The sequence below is a fragment of the Schistocerca serialis genome, chromosome 9 (assembly GCF_023864345.2).
Source record: "Schistocerca serialis cubense isolate TAMUIC-IGC-003099 chromosome 9, iqSchSeri2.2, whole genome shotgun sequence".
NCBI lineage: Eukaryota > Metazoa > Arthropoda > Insecta > Orthoptera > Acrididae > Schistocerca > Schistocerca serialis.
The window spans coordinates 43,459,778-43,477,107 of record NC_064646.1 but is presented as its reverse complement, the minus strand read 5'-3'; the positions used below and the strand labels follow the sequence as shown (position 1 = coordinate 43,477,107).

The 17,330-nt window shown below is 42.3% G+C and overlaps 1 protein-coding gene across 3 annotated transcripts in view; it reads right to left on the bottom strand.

Moving 5' to 3' along the window:
• Positions 1 to 3,578: 3,578 nt before the first annotated feature.
• The window catches only part of LOC126418583 (histone deacetylase 3), a 41,174-nt gene continuing 27,422 nt past the window's right edge, over positions 3,579 to 17,330 (bottom strand). The window contains exons 2-3 of one of the 3 annotated variants that reach the window (XR_007575871.1): positions 10,353 to 10,623; positions 3,579 to 3,696 (exon numbers count right to left, since the gene is read on the bottom strand). The gene's annotated coding sequence lies outside the window, so the exon portion shown is untranslated. Of the gene's footprint in view, positions 3,697 to 6,529; positions 7,193 to 10,352; positions 10,624 to 17,330 lie in introns of those variants that run through there. The other 2 variants (XR_007575872.1, XR_007575873.1) reach the window with 2 other exon arrangements.

The following is a 17,330-nucleotide window of genomic DNA, read 5'->3' as shown; positions in this document are numbered from 1 at the left end:
CCATGTAAGCAGGAGATCCCGGGTTCATGTCCCAGTTGGGGCACACATCGTTACAAGATTATTTAGTAATCGCGAAAGCATTACAGAGATGACAGATAAACTCCAGCGGAAGACTCTGCAAGAGAGACGCTCAGTAGCTCGGTACGGGCTTTTGTTGAAGTTTCGAGAACATACCTTCACCAAAGAGTCAAGCAGTATATTGCTCCCTCCTACGTATATCTTGCGAAGAGACCATGAGGATAAAATCAGAGAGATTAGAGCCCACACAGAGGCATACCGACACTCTTTCTTTCCACGAACAAGACAAGACTGAAATAGAAGGGGAAACCGATAGAGGTACTCAAGTTACCCTCCGCCACACACCGTCAGGTGGCTTGTGGAGTAGGGATGTAGATGTAGATGTAATCCTACCTGGTGAGGATCCTGAACACTTGAGCAGTACTCAGGAATGGGACACACTAGTGTTCTATATCTAGTCTTCTTCGTAGATGAGCTACGCTTCTCTGAAGTCATAATTTGCCTTACATACATGTCAGGATGGTATCAGGAGCTCAGGTGGGCATCCGGGGAGTTTTCACCTATACACAAACTGAGAAATGCCAGAATTTAGAGAAAAATGGGTTTTATTCTTAAGAACTACCACTAAGGTATACAATATTCACGAAAACTGGCTACGCCTGCCGAGTGAACTGTTTATGGGTCAGAAAGAGCATTTCGCCCTCAATAGGAAGGACTGGTGGACACGTCCAGAGGGTAAGGCAGCTGGCAGGCGAGAGAACGATCCACTGTTGTGGCCGCTACTTTGCATGACGGCATCCGGTCCTCCCATTCATGGGTTTGTGGCAGAAAGTTGGCGTCTCTCACTCGGCAGTTTTGTGGCGGTGTCCCTAGCGCAGCATAATAGCCATTTCTGTGTACAATTCCGTTCTACCATCCTTATGTGCTGTTTCCATTTGATGTTGGTTTGCAACGTTAAAGTCGTGATTTAATCAATATCTTGTACACTACAGTGTGATTAGCAACATCCCTAGATTGCTGTTCGCTCTGCCAGGTCATTTTTGTATATACAGAACGAGCAGTCCTATCCCATTTCCCTGGGGCACTCCCGATGCTGCCCTTCTCTCTGATTTACTCTTACCATTGATGAAAACCTGCTGTATTCCATTCCTTAAGAAGTCTTTGAGCCACTCACATACTCAGGAACCTTACCCATACACTCATATTTGAACAGTCTGCAGGGGGCGACTATGTCAAACCTTTTATGGAAATTGAGGAATATGGAATCTGCCTCTTGCCGTTCACCTGTGGTTAACAGGACGAGATAAGCACAAGCTGAGTTTCGCATGAAGAATGCTTTCTAAATCTGTGTCAATTTGCTCAAAGAAGACTTTCTGTCTCGAGGAAATTTATTATATTTGAATTTATAATATGTTCAGAAATCCTGCAGCAAACTGACGTTACAGATATCAGTCCGTAATTTCGTAGGTCCACTCTTTCACACTTCTTTATACACAGGAGTCGCCTGCACTTTTCCCCAGTCACTTGACACTTTTCATATGCCGAGACATTCACAATAAATGCAAGCTAAATAACAGGCCAGTCACATTGAGTACTCTCTGTAAAACGGAATTGGGATTCCATCCAGACCTGACGACTCGTGTGTTTTGAACTCTTTACTACGTCCTCCATACAGGAAGCTTTGTAATGGTCAAATGATGGTATGTCTATACAGTCTTTCAGTATGAATGATTTTTTAAAAGCAAAATTTAGAATTTCAGCTTTCCTTTTCCTGTCTTTCGTTGCCACACCAGACTGGATGATCAGTGACTGGATAGAAGCCTTCAACCTGCTTGGTGACTTTACGTAGGACCAGAATTACTCAGAATCTCAACAAGACCTTTCATTGAGGTATAATGGTGGAAGCTGTATGCTTCCCACAACGATCTTTTTGTAGATGCAGAAATCTCTACTGACTTTGCCTGTTGACATTTCTGCGTCCTCTTCTTCTTCATCGTTTTTTTTTTTTTTTTTTTTTTTGAGAGTGCAATGGCTTCTGTTTACTCAGCATTTTCCAAATTTTGTTATTAAACTGTGATGGGTCTTCTCCAAACTTATTCCACTTACTTGAGGCATACTTCTCCAGGACATGTCTTACAATCAGTTTAAATGTTTCTCATAGTTCCTCTACATCCATCGTATTGGAACTACATTATGTCAATTCATTGTCTAAATAGGATGCTAATACTGCTTATCTGCTCTTTCCAGCATAAATATTTTCCTAGATTTCTTGATGGCTTTATTATCTTTAGCAACCAACCCTGAAATGATATTATGGTCACTCTGAATTGGCATTGTCAATGTTTGGCCTTTTAATATCTACAAGGTCTAAAATATTTCCATTGCATGTGGGTTGTTGGAACTAGCTGCTCAAGGCAATTTTCATGAAACTTCAGAAATACCCCACAAGACTGCCTGTCTGCACCACCTACAATGAATTCACGAACGTTTCAGTCTATATTCGCTTGGTTAAAGTTATAAATTTATGAGACAGAACGGCTGGTCTCTATTTGCCTTCAGGTGGCAAAATGTGTTGCACTGCCAACAAACTACAGTGGGGTGGTTTCTCCCCTCACCATGTGCTCCTTCATTCTAACCCTCCCAGAACTGCCCCAGTCTCTTTACTGATGAAGAAACTGCTCATTCTGGAAGCTATGCAGGTACTGCAGTGCAACACGCTTCACCACTTTGCCTCTGCTGTGAGTACTGCCTGGCAGCTCTAGTTATTTCTGACATATGAATCATTATTACAAAGGATGGCACTCTCAGTGGTGTTCATTGCACTAGTGAATTAAATGCAGAAGAGCTGACAATTTTTTTCTCCACTGTTTGATTTGTTTAGAATGGCTTTATTTATTAAAAATATTCTCCAGGGTTTTGGACGACATCGGCAGTTACAGGACACCATAGCCTATTTAGAAGTGCAAATAAAATATCTTGCAGTGTGTGCAAGTAAATTTTTGTCCTCCACTCGGTATTTTTAATGCTGCACCTATCATTGAAGAATATAAAAAAATGTATGTACAGGATAACATTTTGAATAGTTAAGTATGGATAATAAAACTGAGTTTTTGCATGCAATTTATAGAGTAGCCACTGAATATTGTTACATCTCATTTAAAAAATCAAAGAATGACCATTGGTGAGGCAGTGATGTACCAGCAATGACAGAATGACTGGAACTCCTTACCACCTACATATAAATTAATATCATATAGTAATTTCAGAAACCTGTGATAAATTTAATAGGAACCAAGGCAGAGTGAAACTAAACTGTGTTTGACTATTTTTAATGGATGGGCAAGTTTTTACCACTATTGGCATCTGTTGCAGTCACAGTATTCTTGTTGATCCTCTAAAAAGTAATTCCAAGAAAAATTTCCAAAACTGGAACAGCATCTAAAGACTCAAGTTTGAACTCACCTCCATATTTATTTAAAAGTTCCAACACGTAGTATTTAAAGGAAAGATGATAATATATAATTCATTATTACTTGTTAATGAAATCTACAGTTATATCTGCAACTTCTAGCCACACTCTGCAAGCCACCAGATGATGTACGGTGAGTACCGTTTGCCAGTCTGGTAGTCGCAGTCCTTATATATTCTCACTGATATGTGATGCTCCTGTGATCGGTCCTGAAACGAACAATTTGTGTTGTATATCACTGAATAATAAAGCAGAAGACAACTGTGAAACAGCAAACCAAGATTGTAAGGGTGCAGAACAGAAATGATTGTAGTCAAAGATGCAAAGGAAGAAACTGTGGGTTTACACATTTTGTCTGATTATGCCCTGTGAATAATTTTAATTTTAGGAAGCAATACTAGAGCTGAAAGATGTCAGTGTGGAGGGAGTGTATGTAGAAATGCATTTCCTATTAATTTGCCATAACTGCAGTTTACAGTACATGTTTCTAAACTTTCCTTAAATCTCTTAGGATATATGCAGGATGCCAAAATGATACTGATTTGAGTAAGAACTCGTACATTGAAATAGATGTTTCCAAGACAGGGTCAGATGATTGGAGTAGTGTGTTTCACTTGTCGCAGCTTGTTAGCATTGAACTTGTGGCGCCACTTTTACAGTATCTAAGTCTAAGGACCGATGGCCTCAGCAGTTTGGTGCCTTAGGAATTCACACACATTTGAACATTTTTGAAACTTGTGGGTTTATTCTTCCACTAGATAGATTTTAGCATTGGGGACTGTCGCCATATTAATTATTGCTTTAAAACGCAATAATAAACAGAGCCACAGTAAATAACTATCACTCTTTCACCCAGCCACTGGGAGAATTGTTGCTCCAGAATAGCAGTGCCAAACGCACCACAATTCGAGGGGATCACCGTATAACTTACTGGCAGACTTAGGCTTATCAGAGACTGCATTACATTAGATTTTTCACTAACACTTAGCTCTGAAAAGATCTGTTCCTAGCAGATCCTGAATAGTTTGACCAGACTTCAAAAAATGTGACTGAGAAAATGAAAAATTCGTACACAACACACAATAAGAAGACAACAATTAGATACATTTGTACAAGCCAGAAACCAAGAACAGTCGACTGCTCGTGTACTCCAAAATGAGTCAGTACCAATCGAGAGCCATTGACAGAGTGCTTCCACGAAAAGGATCACTCCTTTCTTTGGTTGGGCTGGACAGTTTTTCAGCCACAATTTTGGAAAAGCAACCAGAAACATTGCATTTTCATTGTGGCAATGCCATTGTCACACAACATGTCTAATATTTCATTATCTGGTGGAGAAAAGTGTCTAATTACGGTCTGTATTCACCTGAGTAAAGATGAAAAATTATTATGGTGGCATTTCCTGTGATCTTGCCAAGACTTTGTGTGTGTAATTATAAACTTCCAGTAGGGATACCAAAATGGTGCCATATGCTGATTAAGGTTTTCCCCTTGAATGGATGTTTTCTTATCTTAACAGAAAATGAGGGTGAAATTAGCAAATGACACAACAGGAATAAGATCGAATTCAGAGTGAAGTATGGTGTGCCATAAGGTTCAGTACCAGACTGGCATGTGTTCTTGGTCTGCAGAAATGATTTACCTGTGGCACCGGATGATTCAATAGCTGTAATATTTGCTGTTGACAAGTGTTCTGATAAAGGCCCAATTGCATGCAGCACCATAATGGAACAGGCTTACAAGTAGTTCACAGTCAATAGCTTAAACCTTAATCTTTCAGAAACTTGTATTATGCAGATGCAAACTGACATGGGTTACAGGTCACAGGGGTGTAGATCAGTAGGCATATAACTGGATGAGGCTCCATGTATGAAGTTCCTGAACTTTCAGATTGATGATAAATTGAGGTGTCACCAGAATGAAGTTAAGTCAATCAAAAAGATCAGTTCTGTCTGCTTTCCACTTAGAAATCTCTCTCATTGTTTTAACCTAGATGCAGGATCCCTACCATAATTCCACTCAGTAACATCCTATGGCATAATGTTCTGAGGCAGTACAGCCAACTTGAGTGAAGGATTTATTGTAAAGGAGTGTGCGTTACAAATCTTATTTAAGTTGATAACTGAACAAGGTGCAGCAACCTAGGGGTTCTTACTCTGTTTTGCCGCTATGTATACTTTTTAATTGTATTTGCTAACAAGATTGAACTTCAAATGGACTCTTTAATTCATAATCACAGTATAAAACAAACAAACACCATCTGAACAGGCCTCAGAGGCCCAACAGTACTAGCCGGTCGCCATGTCATCCTCAGCCCTTAGGTGTTACCGGGTGCGGATCAGGAAGGGCATATGGTCATCAGCACACCACTCTCTTGGCCGTTGTCAGTTTTTGTGACAGGTGCCGCTACTTATCAGTCGAGTAGCTCTTCAGTTGGCCTCACAAGGGCTGACTGCACCACACTTGCCAGCAGCACTCATCAGACCCGTACGGTGATGCATCCGAGGGCTCGCCAAGCCCGACAGCAGTTAACTTCAGTGAGGAACCAGTGTGACCACCTCGGCAAGGCTGTTGGCTCATAATCGCGGTACTAGAAGTAAAAATAATTTTGTGCCGACTACACATCCAGCTCTGGGTTTCAGAATAGAGTTTTATAGTTTGGTGTGCGGAAGTCCACAATAGGCTGCCAGTAGACATCCGGTCAAACACCGAACGAACCCCAGGTATTCGAAACCAAATGAAAGGTATGTCTCATTAGCCACAATTTATCAGACTGTTCGAATTCAGGGTGCAGTGTGCAGATGAGTCTAATAGCTGTGTCAGATAGATCTTGACTCCAGTAAACAATCAGATTATCAGAGGAGCACTTTTATTGACCCGTAACATCACAATATGGTACAGTACAACTTTAGTTTTCAACTGAAAATACTATCTGAAATATTACTCCATATTCCAGTAACAAAACAAAAAGAAAATGTTCACATACTAAAAAATTTTAATTGGAATGTAATGTACAGTAGTGTCTGTATTGTAAAATACGTATGTATTGTACAGTAAGATATTGTTACTGTGAGTAAAAATTTAACATCTGTACATACTTTATTACAGTACTGCATTGACACACAACTGATTTGCACTTAATTGTTAAAACCCAAGAAATCACACGGTAAAAAAATGTTCTGTTCTTAAGCAGAACGACAAAAGACTGGGATGTTCATTAGATTACCAGATGACAACCTAGATTTTTTGCGACATTCCAGCATTACCTAATGTCTGTTGTGGTAAACGTAGATATTTGTTCAATGTATTGAAGGGCTATATCAAATGCATTTTTAGCATCTACATGTGATACTCAAGCCATATGTTCATTGTATTTGTTGTTTTCATCTTCTTTCTCATTCACATTGGTTGTTCGAGTTACAGCATCAGTGAGTTTGTCGTCAGTTAATTCTGCTTCCATTGTGCAGCCAGTGTGAGTTGTGCTGATCCACTCACTCGTGTCACTGGGCTCAATTTCCAATCGCTTACAATGAGTCATGGACGAAAAGTCCACTCCTGACTGTAGCAGCGGCCTGTGCATGTAAGCGAACATCAGAAATGGTGTGGTCAGACTAAGTGGAGAGTCGGATCATCCAAGGCCGGATTAATGAGATTCTACTGTAAATGCTTTGCTTGAAGTGCGTGCTGGGTGAAAACAGCAGCTGACTAGTACAGGAAAAAAAGCAAGCAGTTATTTTTCTTCTAATATATAATGGGGCAATCAAATTAAGACAGATTACATAACAGGCAAGCATAGACATTGGTAACACAGGTACGTGTGTGTCTAGAAGTGCTCTCTACTGGAAATTGGGAAAGAACAGCACAAATATTCACTGTTGTGTCATTTGTCTGTCAGATGTGCTCGATGTGAGGTCAGTGAATCATGTGTTCAGGGAAAGGGGAACAGCGAGGTGTAGTGCAGTTTTTGATTATGGAAGGAGTGTCGGGAAGTGAAATTCGTGCCTGAATGTCTGCCGTATACGGCGAACTCAGTATATCGCATGTGCACATGTTAGCATTGAATAATCAATTTTGAGGTGGTCAGGCATCACTGAAAGACAGCAGTAAGCCAGGTCAGGTTCATCATGTCATTACTGCAGTGGGTGTTGCCATCACAAATGATCGACTGCAGACTATGGAAGACACTCAGCTCATGTTTGGCACCAGTCACGGTACTGCTCGTGCCATCGTGCCAGAGCATCTGAAGTTCTGGAAAATCTTTGCACTGTGAGTTCCCCACTACTTGATGGAGGAGCAGAAGTCTAACATAATATCAACATCACTGCAGCATCTGAAATGGTATCACGATGAAGTCCATCATTTCACATCCCGTATTGCTGTGGAAGATGAAATGTGGGGTCACCATTCTGAGCCAGAAAGCAACTTTGGGGCCGGTCTGCCACGGACAATTTGGTGCGGCTGGAATCAGCTATTCGTACGGCCTTTGCCCAACGTCAGCATCTCGTTGCTGTATTTTTCGATCTGCGGAAGGCGTATGACACCACATGGAGGCATCATATCCTCGCCACGTTGCATGAGTGGGGTCTTCGTGGTCGGCTCCCGGCTTTTCTTCAAAGCTTTTTACTGCGCCGCTCTTTCCGGGTGCAAGTCGGTGCCACCTCCAGTTCCTCTTATATACAGGAAAATGGGGTCCCTCAGGGCTCGGTGTTGAGCGTCTCCTTATTTCTAGTGGCCATTAATGGCCTGGCTGCAGCCGTGGGGTCGTCGGTGTCTCCTTCTTTGTATGCCGACGACTTCTGCGTCTCATTTAGCTCCACGACTACGGGAGTCGCCGCAAGTCGCTGCAAGTCGCCATTCGCAAGGCAGCATCATGGGCTCTGACTCATGGTTTTCAGTTCTCTGCAGCCAAGACTCGAGTTATGCACTTCTGCAGGCGTCGGACGGTCCGCCCTCATCCTGAACTTTACCTGGACGGCCACCTGCTTGACGTGGTGGACACTTGCCGCTTCTTGGGACTAGTGTTTGATGCCCGGCTCACATGGGTTCCTCATGTTACTCAGCTGAAGCAAAAATGCTGGCGGCACCTCAACGCCCTCCGCTGCCTTAGCCACACGTCTTGGGGTGCAGATCGCTGCACGCTGCTGCGATTGTACAGAGCCCTTGTGCAGTCCCGGCTTGATTATGGGAGCCTGGCCTATGGGTCTGCGTCACCCTCAGTGTTGCAATTGTTAGACCCCATACACCACTGTGGGGTTCGGCTTGCCACTGGTCTTTTCACACTAGCCCCGTGGATAGTCTACTGGTGGAGGCCGGGGTTCCCCCGCTGCGGATTCGCCGCCATCGTCTGCTCGCCGACTATGCTGTCCACGTGCATTGCTCGCCAGGCCATCCCAATCGTCGCCTGCTTTTCCCTGCCACGGTCCTCCATCTGCCCGAACGGCGACCTAGGTCTGGGCTTTCCGTAGCTCTCCGCGTCTGGTCCCTGCTGTCGGAACTGAGGTCATTCCCTCTTCTGCCTCCCTTCCGGGTCCGTACACCTACGCCTCCCTGGTGTTTGTCCCGGCCGTCTGTCCGTCTGGATTTGGTACAGGGACCTAAGGACACGGTTCCGCCTGTGGCCCTCCGTCGCCGTTTTCTTGCGTTCCTTGCCTCATTTCCGGGCTGTGAGCCTGTCTACACTGATGGTTCCCTGGTTGATGGTCGCACTGCCTACGCTTTTGCTCACACTGCCCATGTTGAGCAACGCTCCTTGCCGGCTGGCTGCAGTATTTTTACTGCAGAGCTGGTGGCCATCTTGCGCGCTCTTGAGCATATGCGTTTCTGCTCAGGTAGGTCCATCGTCATCTGCAGTGACTCCCTGAGCAGCCTTCAGGCCATCGACCGCTGCTATCCCTCTTCTCCTCTGGTGTCCTCTATTCAGGAGTCTGTTTCCGCCATTGCCCGCTCTGGTCGTTCGGTGGTCTTGGTTTGGACGCCAGGTCATGTTGGCATCCCGGCGAACGAACGTGTTGACAGGCTGGCCAAAGGGGCGATCGACGCCCCAGCTTTGGAGATCGGCCTCACAGCTCGCGACCTGCAGCTGGTGTTGCGCCGTAAGGTGCTTGGGGTGTGGTCTGTTGAGTGGCGTGGCATGACAGCCCCGAATAAACTGCGGGCTGTCAAGGAGACGACCGATGTGTGGCGCTCCTCCCTGCGGTCTTCTCGCAGGGAGTCTGTTATCCTGTGTCGGCTCCGCATCGGCCATACATACCTGACGCACGGCCATCTTTTGCGTCAGGAGGATCCCCCCCTGTGTCGGTGTGGGTCCTGGCTGACGGTCACCCACGTTTTATTGGAGTGTCCCTGACTGCACACCCTTCGGCGGTCTTTTAATCTCCCGGGCACCTTGCCTTTGATTTTATGCGACGATGCCTCCACGGCTGACAGTGTTTTACATTTTATCCGTGCTAGTCCTTTTTATGGTTCCATTTAGAGTGGTCCTGCACCTTTCCCTTTGTGTGTCTCTTGTCCTCACGTCTCTCATATTTGGTTGCAGATTTTAGTGTGTAGTCGGTTGGTTGACTCTTTCCCTTTTTTGTTGTCGTGGTCAGTCAACCAGTCTCCAGTCATCTTCTTTTGTTCTGTTTCCTTTTGTCTGGTGTCTTCGTGTCTGTAGTGTTCGTTACCGCATTTGTGTCCTTTTAGGGCCTGGGGGGGAGTCTCCTTCCCCTTGGGGTTTTACCTGCTTCGTGCATTTCCGTCTCGCCTTTTTTTTTGGAATGGGGGACTGATGACCTTAGCTGTTTAGTCCCCCTTAAACGTCCCAACAACCACCACCGAAAAAGGCCAAAGCTGTGCACGCCATCTCTGAGAAAGTCATGATTACCTTTTTCTTTGACTGCAAGGCCCCATTGCTTACTGACTTTCTGCTTATTGACTTTGACACTGTGCCGCGATTAACATACATTGGTATGTGGACTCTTTGAAAAAATTGATATGCACCATCAAGTCCAAACACCGAAGAATGCTGATTGACAGCGCCATTCTGTTGTAGAATAATGTCCATCCTCATCTTGCTGAGGTTGTTTTGTCTGTAGTGCATAAATTTCACTGGGAATCCCTTATACATCCTCCTTACAGTCTCAATCTCCACAGTCCTGAAAAAGAAATTTGTGGCTGTCAATTTGTTTTGGACGAAAAGCTGCACGCCATGTACACTCACGGTTCTGAAGGCAATCGCTAACATTTTTCGATGAAAGAATTGACCTGCTTATCTCACAGTGGCATAAATGAATAAACATTTATGTTGATTACTTTTTAAATAATAAACAGTTTACTTACTTTTTCCATCAGCCTTGTTTTCATTTGATTGCCCCTTAAACATATACGAAGTAATCAAGAAAGAATGTTGATAATTTTTTGTGTTAGTAGGTTAGCAATGATCATAATTCTTCACTAGCATGCTGTAAAGAAGCAACAGCTCCCAGTTACTGATGCACAACTTGACTCATTCTGTGTTCCCCAAGGCTCCCTCAGGTAAAGACTGACAGAACACGATGTGTGGACGACCGAACGTAATCTGGCCTAAGTTTTCCCCACAGTACTGTTAGGGTTTCATGGTTAACGTTACAATGCTAGATCTATCGGTCCTCCTGGATGTTTCCCATGCAACTACTGAAAAGGCTGCAATCCCACTTCAGGGACCATATATTTGTCTGGCCTCTCCACAGATAACCCTCCAATATGGTTCCATCAGCTGCCTGCATCACTGATGCATGTAAGTCACCTCACCACATTGTGAGGTCCACAGTTTGAAGATGTGTGTATCAGAAAGCCAGAATACAATTAAGCTGCTAGAAGACTGCAGCAACTTCAAAGACGGCAGGTGTTCACAGGTGAAAGTATTACAGAAGTCACAGTTGCAAAATACTCTCTCACATTATTTACAGGCGAATTGGAAAAACAGGTAGAAGCTGACCGCAGCGTTGATGAGTCTCAGATGTGGAGAAGGGTAGGAAGGTATACACGTAACAGTATTGACCCTATGTCTTAAAATACAGACTGAAGAAAGGCAAACCCGTGTTCACACCATCAACAGAACAGGCTCTGCTAATGGTATACTATGCCTTCCACATTGCTAGCAACGAGTTCTACACAATGCTGGTGACTACTTTGAAGGACAGTAACAGGTGCAAACATGTAACACTTTTTGTATCAGTTGTGAATAAACAGTTGCCACAATTTAAATTCCAACCCTCGTATGAGGTCAGTGAAACTAGATAACACAGTGAGATAGCTAACATACTCAATGTTAACAATATAAATGCAGTAGAGGATTTAAAACTTGAAAGAAATAGTCTACAAAAGAAGGTTACTGAGTTATCAAAAAAAAAAAAAAAATCAAGCACAACCATATTCTTGAAACCAGTCACAGAGGATGAACTGAGGAAAAATATACAAACACTAAAGTCCAAGAAATCAGCTGGTGATGACAAAATATCAGATCATATAATAAAGCAAGTAAGTCAGCAAATAATCTCACCATTGCTGGACATAGCAAACAGCTCTTTCCGAGACAGAATTTTTCCAGAGAAACAGAAGATTAGCAAGGTGCTACCAGTGTTCAAGAAAGGCGATAAGAATGACCCCCAACTACAGGCCACTTTCACTGATAGCAGGTTTCTCAAAAATTCTGGATATACTTATGTGTGATAGATTATCTGGACAAACACAATGTTCTTACACCAACACAGCATGGTTTCAGAATGAGGAAATCTACAGAATCAGCGATTGCCAGTCTGACAGAATATTATTAATATTATTATTATTATTTACATTTTATGGCCTTCATTGGATCACTCTAGCCAACTTTATACAAAGAATTTTTCAGTTTCCTGTCAGCCCAGTACTTCTTCATTCTCTCAGATCTCAGCCTTCTTTCTCCATAGGAAATCACCCTTCCTATTGTCTGTTTGGTGATTCTCGTTTGTAATCTGGTTTGTTTGCCTGTGAGTTTCCTGATTTTGTCAGTTTTGTTTCTTAGGTCTTCCAATGTAATCTTTAGCTCATCCATATCTTCCTTGATTTCTGTAATCCACTTAATGCTACACTTACTATTCCACAGTTTTTCTATTATTCTCCTGATGATCCTGTTCTCTGGTGTTCTGATTAGATGTCCGAAAAATGAAATGTGTTACTTCCTGATTGTACTCATTACCGGTTCTATTTCCTTCTAGACTGTTTCATTTGTAGCTACTCTCCAGTGTCCATCTTTCTGGTACAATTTGTTGATGCACGTTCTGATGAGTCTTCTCTCTATTTCGAGTATTTTGTCTATTTGTGCAGTGTTAGTTGTTTTGAAGATGGTTTCACTTGCGTACGTTACTTCTGGTTGAGTGACTGTTTTGTAGTGTTTTAATTTTGTTGCTATTGACAGACTCTTTTTGTTGTAGGTGTTCTTAGTGATATATTATTCTCTAGTCAATTTGTTTATTCTGTTATGCCATGTTGGCTTTTCATTGAGGTTATATGTTATGATTTCTCCCAGATATTTAAATTTATCTACAATTTTGTTTATGAGTGGTGGGTCAGTTAACATGATGACTGTTTTTTCAAAGGATATTCCAAGACCAATTTTCTGTGCTATTTCCTGTAGTGAGATAATTTGTTGTTTGGTTTCCTGAATACTGACGGACAAGAGAGCGAGGTCATCAGCAAACCCTAGGCAATTGAAACCTATGTTGTCTTTGGGTCTTCCAATTTGGATGTTCTTTGGGTTAATTTTGTACCATTCCCTCATTCTGTATTCTAAAGAACAGTTGAACAGCAGGAGTGCCAAGCGATCTCCTTGTCTTGAACCTGTTTTTATGATGATTGGCTCAGAAAGTTCCCCCCTGAACTTGACTTTTGGTACAGTGTTGGTTAAGGCGAGTTTTGTCAATTTGATTAATTTTGTATGGAGCCCGAAATTTCTTAAGATATTCAACATTGAGGGTCTATGGATACAGTCAAATGCTTTTTTAAAGTCCACGAAGGTTATTACACAATATACTATACAGTCTTTAGATGAAAAACAAGTTGTATCTGCAATGTTACTGGATCTCTCCAAAGCATTTGACACTATTGACCCTGATATACTGATAAGGAAATTGGAAAACTATCTGAGGGCAAGCAGGTGAGTGGAGAGAATTATACTTATGCAACAGGAAACAACATGTAGCAACAGGGAATGCTTATCAGTCAGAAACCAAAGCCATCAAATGTGGAATGTCACAGGGATCTGTAATGGGGCCATTGCTATTTAATCTGTTTGTTAATGACATCGGTCTTGAAAAGAAGGATGGTACAGCTTGAGTGATGAGCATACACATCTGCAAACACCACAGCTCAACAGCTCCTTGAAAATGGACCTGTTATAAACCTAAAAATGACTATGTATGCAGTGTACAGAACTGAAGAGAAGGCTGTGCACATGAGTTTAGAAGCTGGAAGAAACAAGACTGGAAGAAGTAGAATCCACTAGATTCTTAGATGTTACTGTGGATAATGAGCTGAAATGAAAGGAGCATATTAATTCTGTCTGTAAGAAACTCAACTCCATCATATTGTAATGAAGCAGCTATCACAGTATGCAGACAAATAGCTTCTGTGCACAGTATATACCACGGACTCTTCGAATCTACCTTCAGTATGGAGTGACAGTGTGGAGAAACACAAACATTCAAGAAATAAAAAGGGTGTTCACATTACAAAAGAAGCAATCAGGATCATGTTAAGAAGAAAGACTTCTGAAATATGCAGAAACTGCTTCAAAAGACTAGACATCTTAACTTTTACATCCTTGAATATAATAGAGGGAAACATTCTACGTGGGAAAAATATATCTAAAAACAAAGATGATGTGACTTACCAAACGAAAGTGCTGGCAGGTCGATAGACACACAAACATACACACAAAATTCAAGCTATCGCAACCAACGGTTGCTTCGTCAGGAAAGAGGGAAGGAGAGGGAAAGACGAAAGGATGTGGGTTTTAAGGGAGAGGGTAAGGAGTCATTACAATCCCGGGAGCGGAAAGACTTACCTTAGGGGGAAAAAAGGACTGGTATACGCTCGCACACACACACATATCCATCCGCACATACACAGACAGAAGCAGACATTTTTTTAAATTCATTTTCATAATTTTTTCAAAATGTCTGCTTGTGTCTGTGTATGTGCGGATGGATATGTGTGTGTGTGCGAGTGTATACCTGTCCTTTTTTCCCCCTAAGGTAAGTCTTTCTGCTCCCGGGATTGGAATGACTCCTTACCCTCTCCCTTAAAACCCACATCCTTTCGTCTTTCCCTCTCCTTCCCTCTTTCCTGACGAAGCAACCGTTGGTTGCGATAGCTTGAATTTTGTGTGTATGTTTGTGTTTTTTTGTGTGTCTATCGACCTGCCAGCACTTTCGTTTGGTAAGTCACATCATCTTTGTTTTTAGATATACTTTTACATCCTTGTACGCATACAGTGTAAAACTATAATAATGTCACAAAAGATAGTGCAGAGTGGACTACAAGTGCTAGTGTACACATTCACAACACACGAAGGAAGAATGACATATGAAGCACGCACCACCGACAGAAAATGCTTCAAAAATATCCCCTGTACTCAGGTATCGAATTACTATGAAGTACGCCTAAAAAACTGCACATCAATGTATGAAGAACCTCAAAGAATATCTGGTGGAAAAGGAATTTTACAGTCCTGAAGAGTATTTAACATATTAAATTTGTAAGTATTGTTACTTATAATCATTGATGTTAGAATGTAAGAAAAATGGTTAGGAAGTATGTGATAATGAGTGTTTTCTATATTTGACATGTGTTATATTACATGTACATTCACTGTACGCCATGTAATCCTACAAGATCCAATAAAATTCAATTCAAGCAGCCATCTCAGTTCTAGGCAGAGATCTAAATTTCATTACTACTTCTAAGAGAATTGCCATTCAAGAAGATATCAGTGCTATTGAAACATCCTCATTGTCTCTTCCAAAGGATCAGACCAAATAAGCGAGGACAGACACACTTGCAGATAGACTGCGCGCTAAACAGAAGGGGCTGCTCACTAAATTCCAAAATCCGATCTTCACCAAGGATGTAGAGCGTATATTATTACCACCAACTTTCAAATCACACAATGATCACTATTCAAAGATAAGGGAAATAAGAGCTCATACTGAGGCGTTCAGACAGTCATTTCGCGATCTGCCAGTGGAACAGAGGGGGTGGTGGAATATGACTTTGGCGTGAATTGTGCCCTCTGCCACACACCACTTGGTGGCTAGCAGAGTGTAGATGTAGATGTAGATGTGTTGAGAATTCTACGGAAATTGAAACCGCACAAAAGCAACACATTGGCACAGGAAAGGGAAGTTCTCAATGACCTCATGAGAAACGAAAGCACTGTAGTGACAAAAGCAGATGAGGGGAACGCTACAGTTGTTAGAGACACTTTGGAATACCAAAAGAAATTGAACAACTATTAGCTGACCTTGTGTATTGCAAGTTAAAAAGCAACCTGACGAACAGAATTGTTCGTAAGGTGAAAAATCTCTTATCAAATAGCTCTATTATCACCCAGAATGTATGACCTAACCGAGATACACAATGATTTGTGTCCTTTGAGACCAATAGTGAGTAGATTAACTCGCCAACTTACTTTTTAGCAAGTTATTGATCTGGAAAAACTGAGACATCTAGCTGGAAAAACAAATACTTTTGTCAAAGGTTCAAAACATATTTTAGAAATTACATTCAAGGTGAAGACTTCTGCAAGTGACATCCTTGCAAGCTTCATTGTGAAATCTTTGTTTACTAACAACGCAGTATCAGGTATAAAGAATGGCAACTTAACCGAATTATGTCTTTGCTGGAGTTGTTTCAAATGTAGAGGTGAATTTTATGAACAGTATGACAGTATTGCTATGGGCTCACCCTTGTCTACAGTAGCAGCTGACATTTTAAGCAACAGGTATTAAGTAATGCTCCTTCAAAGCCTCCACTATGGGGATGACACATTTGTTATATGTAGGAAAAGACAGATTGCCACTTACCATTAAGGCGACATGTCAATTTGCAGACAGGCACAATTAAAAGAAACTTACATATAGCTTTTGGGCACAGCCTTCATCAGTAAAAGACACACACACACACACACACACACACATGCAAACACACCTCACGCAGACACGACTGCCAACTCCAGAATCTCGGGCCGGAATGAAACATCACGTGGGATGCAAGTAGCAATCTGGAGGGGGGCAGGGAAGTGGAAGGTATGGTGTACAGGTGGGGAGAGAGAAGAATGCTGTCTGGTGGAGTGCGCAGGGACTAGAATGTCAACAGGCACAGTGTCAGGAGGTTCTGGGCCAGGGGGGTGAAGAAAAAAGCTCCTCTCCTTTTTGCCCCCCTTTTTTGTCGATATTCCTACCTGGAATTTCCATTGTTTGACATTTGTTATATGTCCAGGCAGCAAAGAAGAGCTTCATATGATACACAATTTCTTGAATGAGGTTAACCCAAAAACAACTTCACCTTGGAGGCAGAGAGTGAGGTCAGTCTCCCAATTTTAGATGGGTTGGTATACAGAAGATCCGACAACACTGAAATACAGAGTCTATACGAAGCCTGTAAACACGAATAGGCATTTAGGTGCCAGTTCACACCACCACCCAGCCCAGAAGCAAAAGCAAGCAGTGTTCAACACACTGTATTAACGTTCCTCCTGTGTTGACGACGACAACCGCTAGGAATCGGAGTTGTGTTGCTTAAGACAATGAAGGCCAATGACTATGATAGTTTTTCCACAGACAGG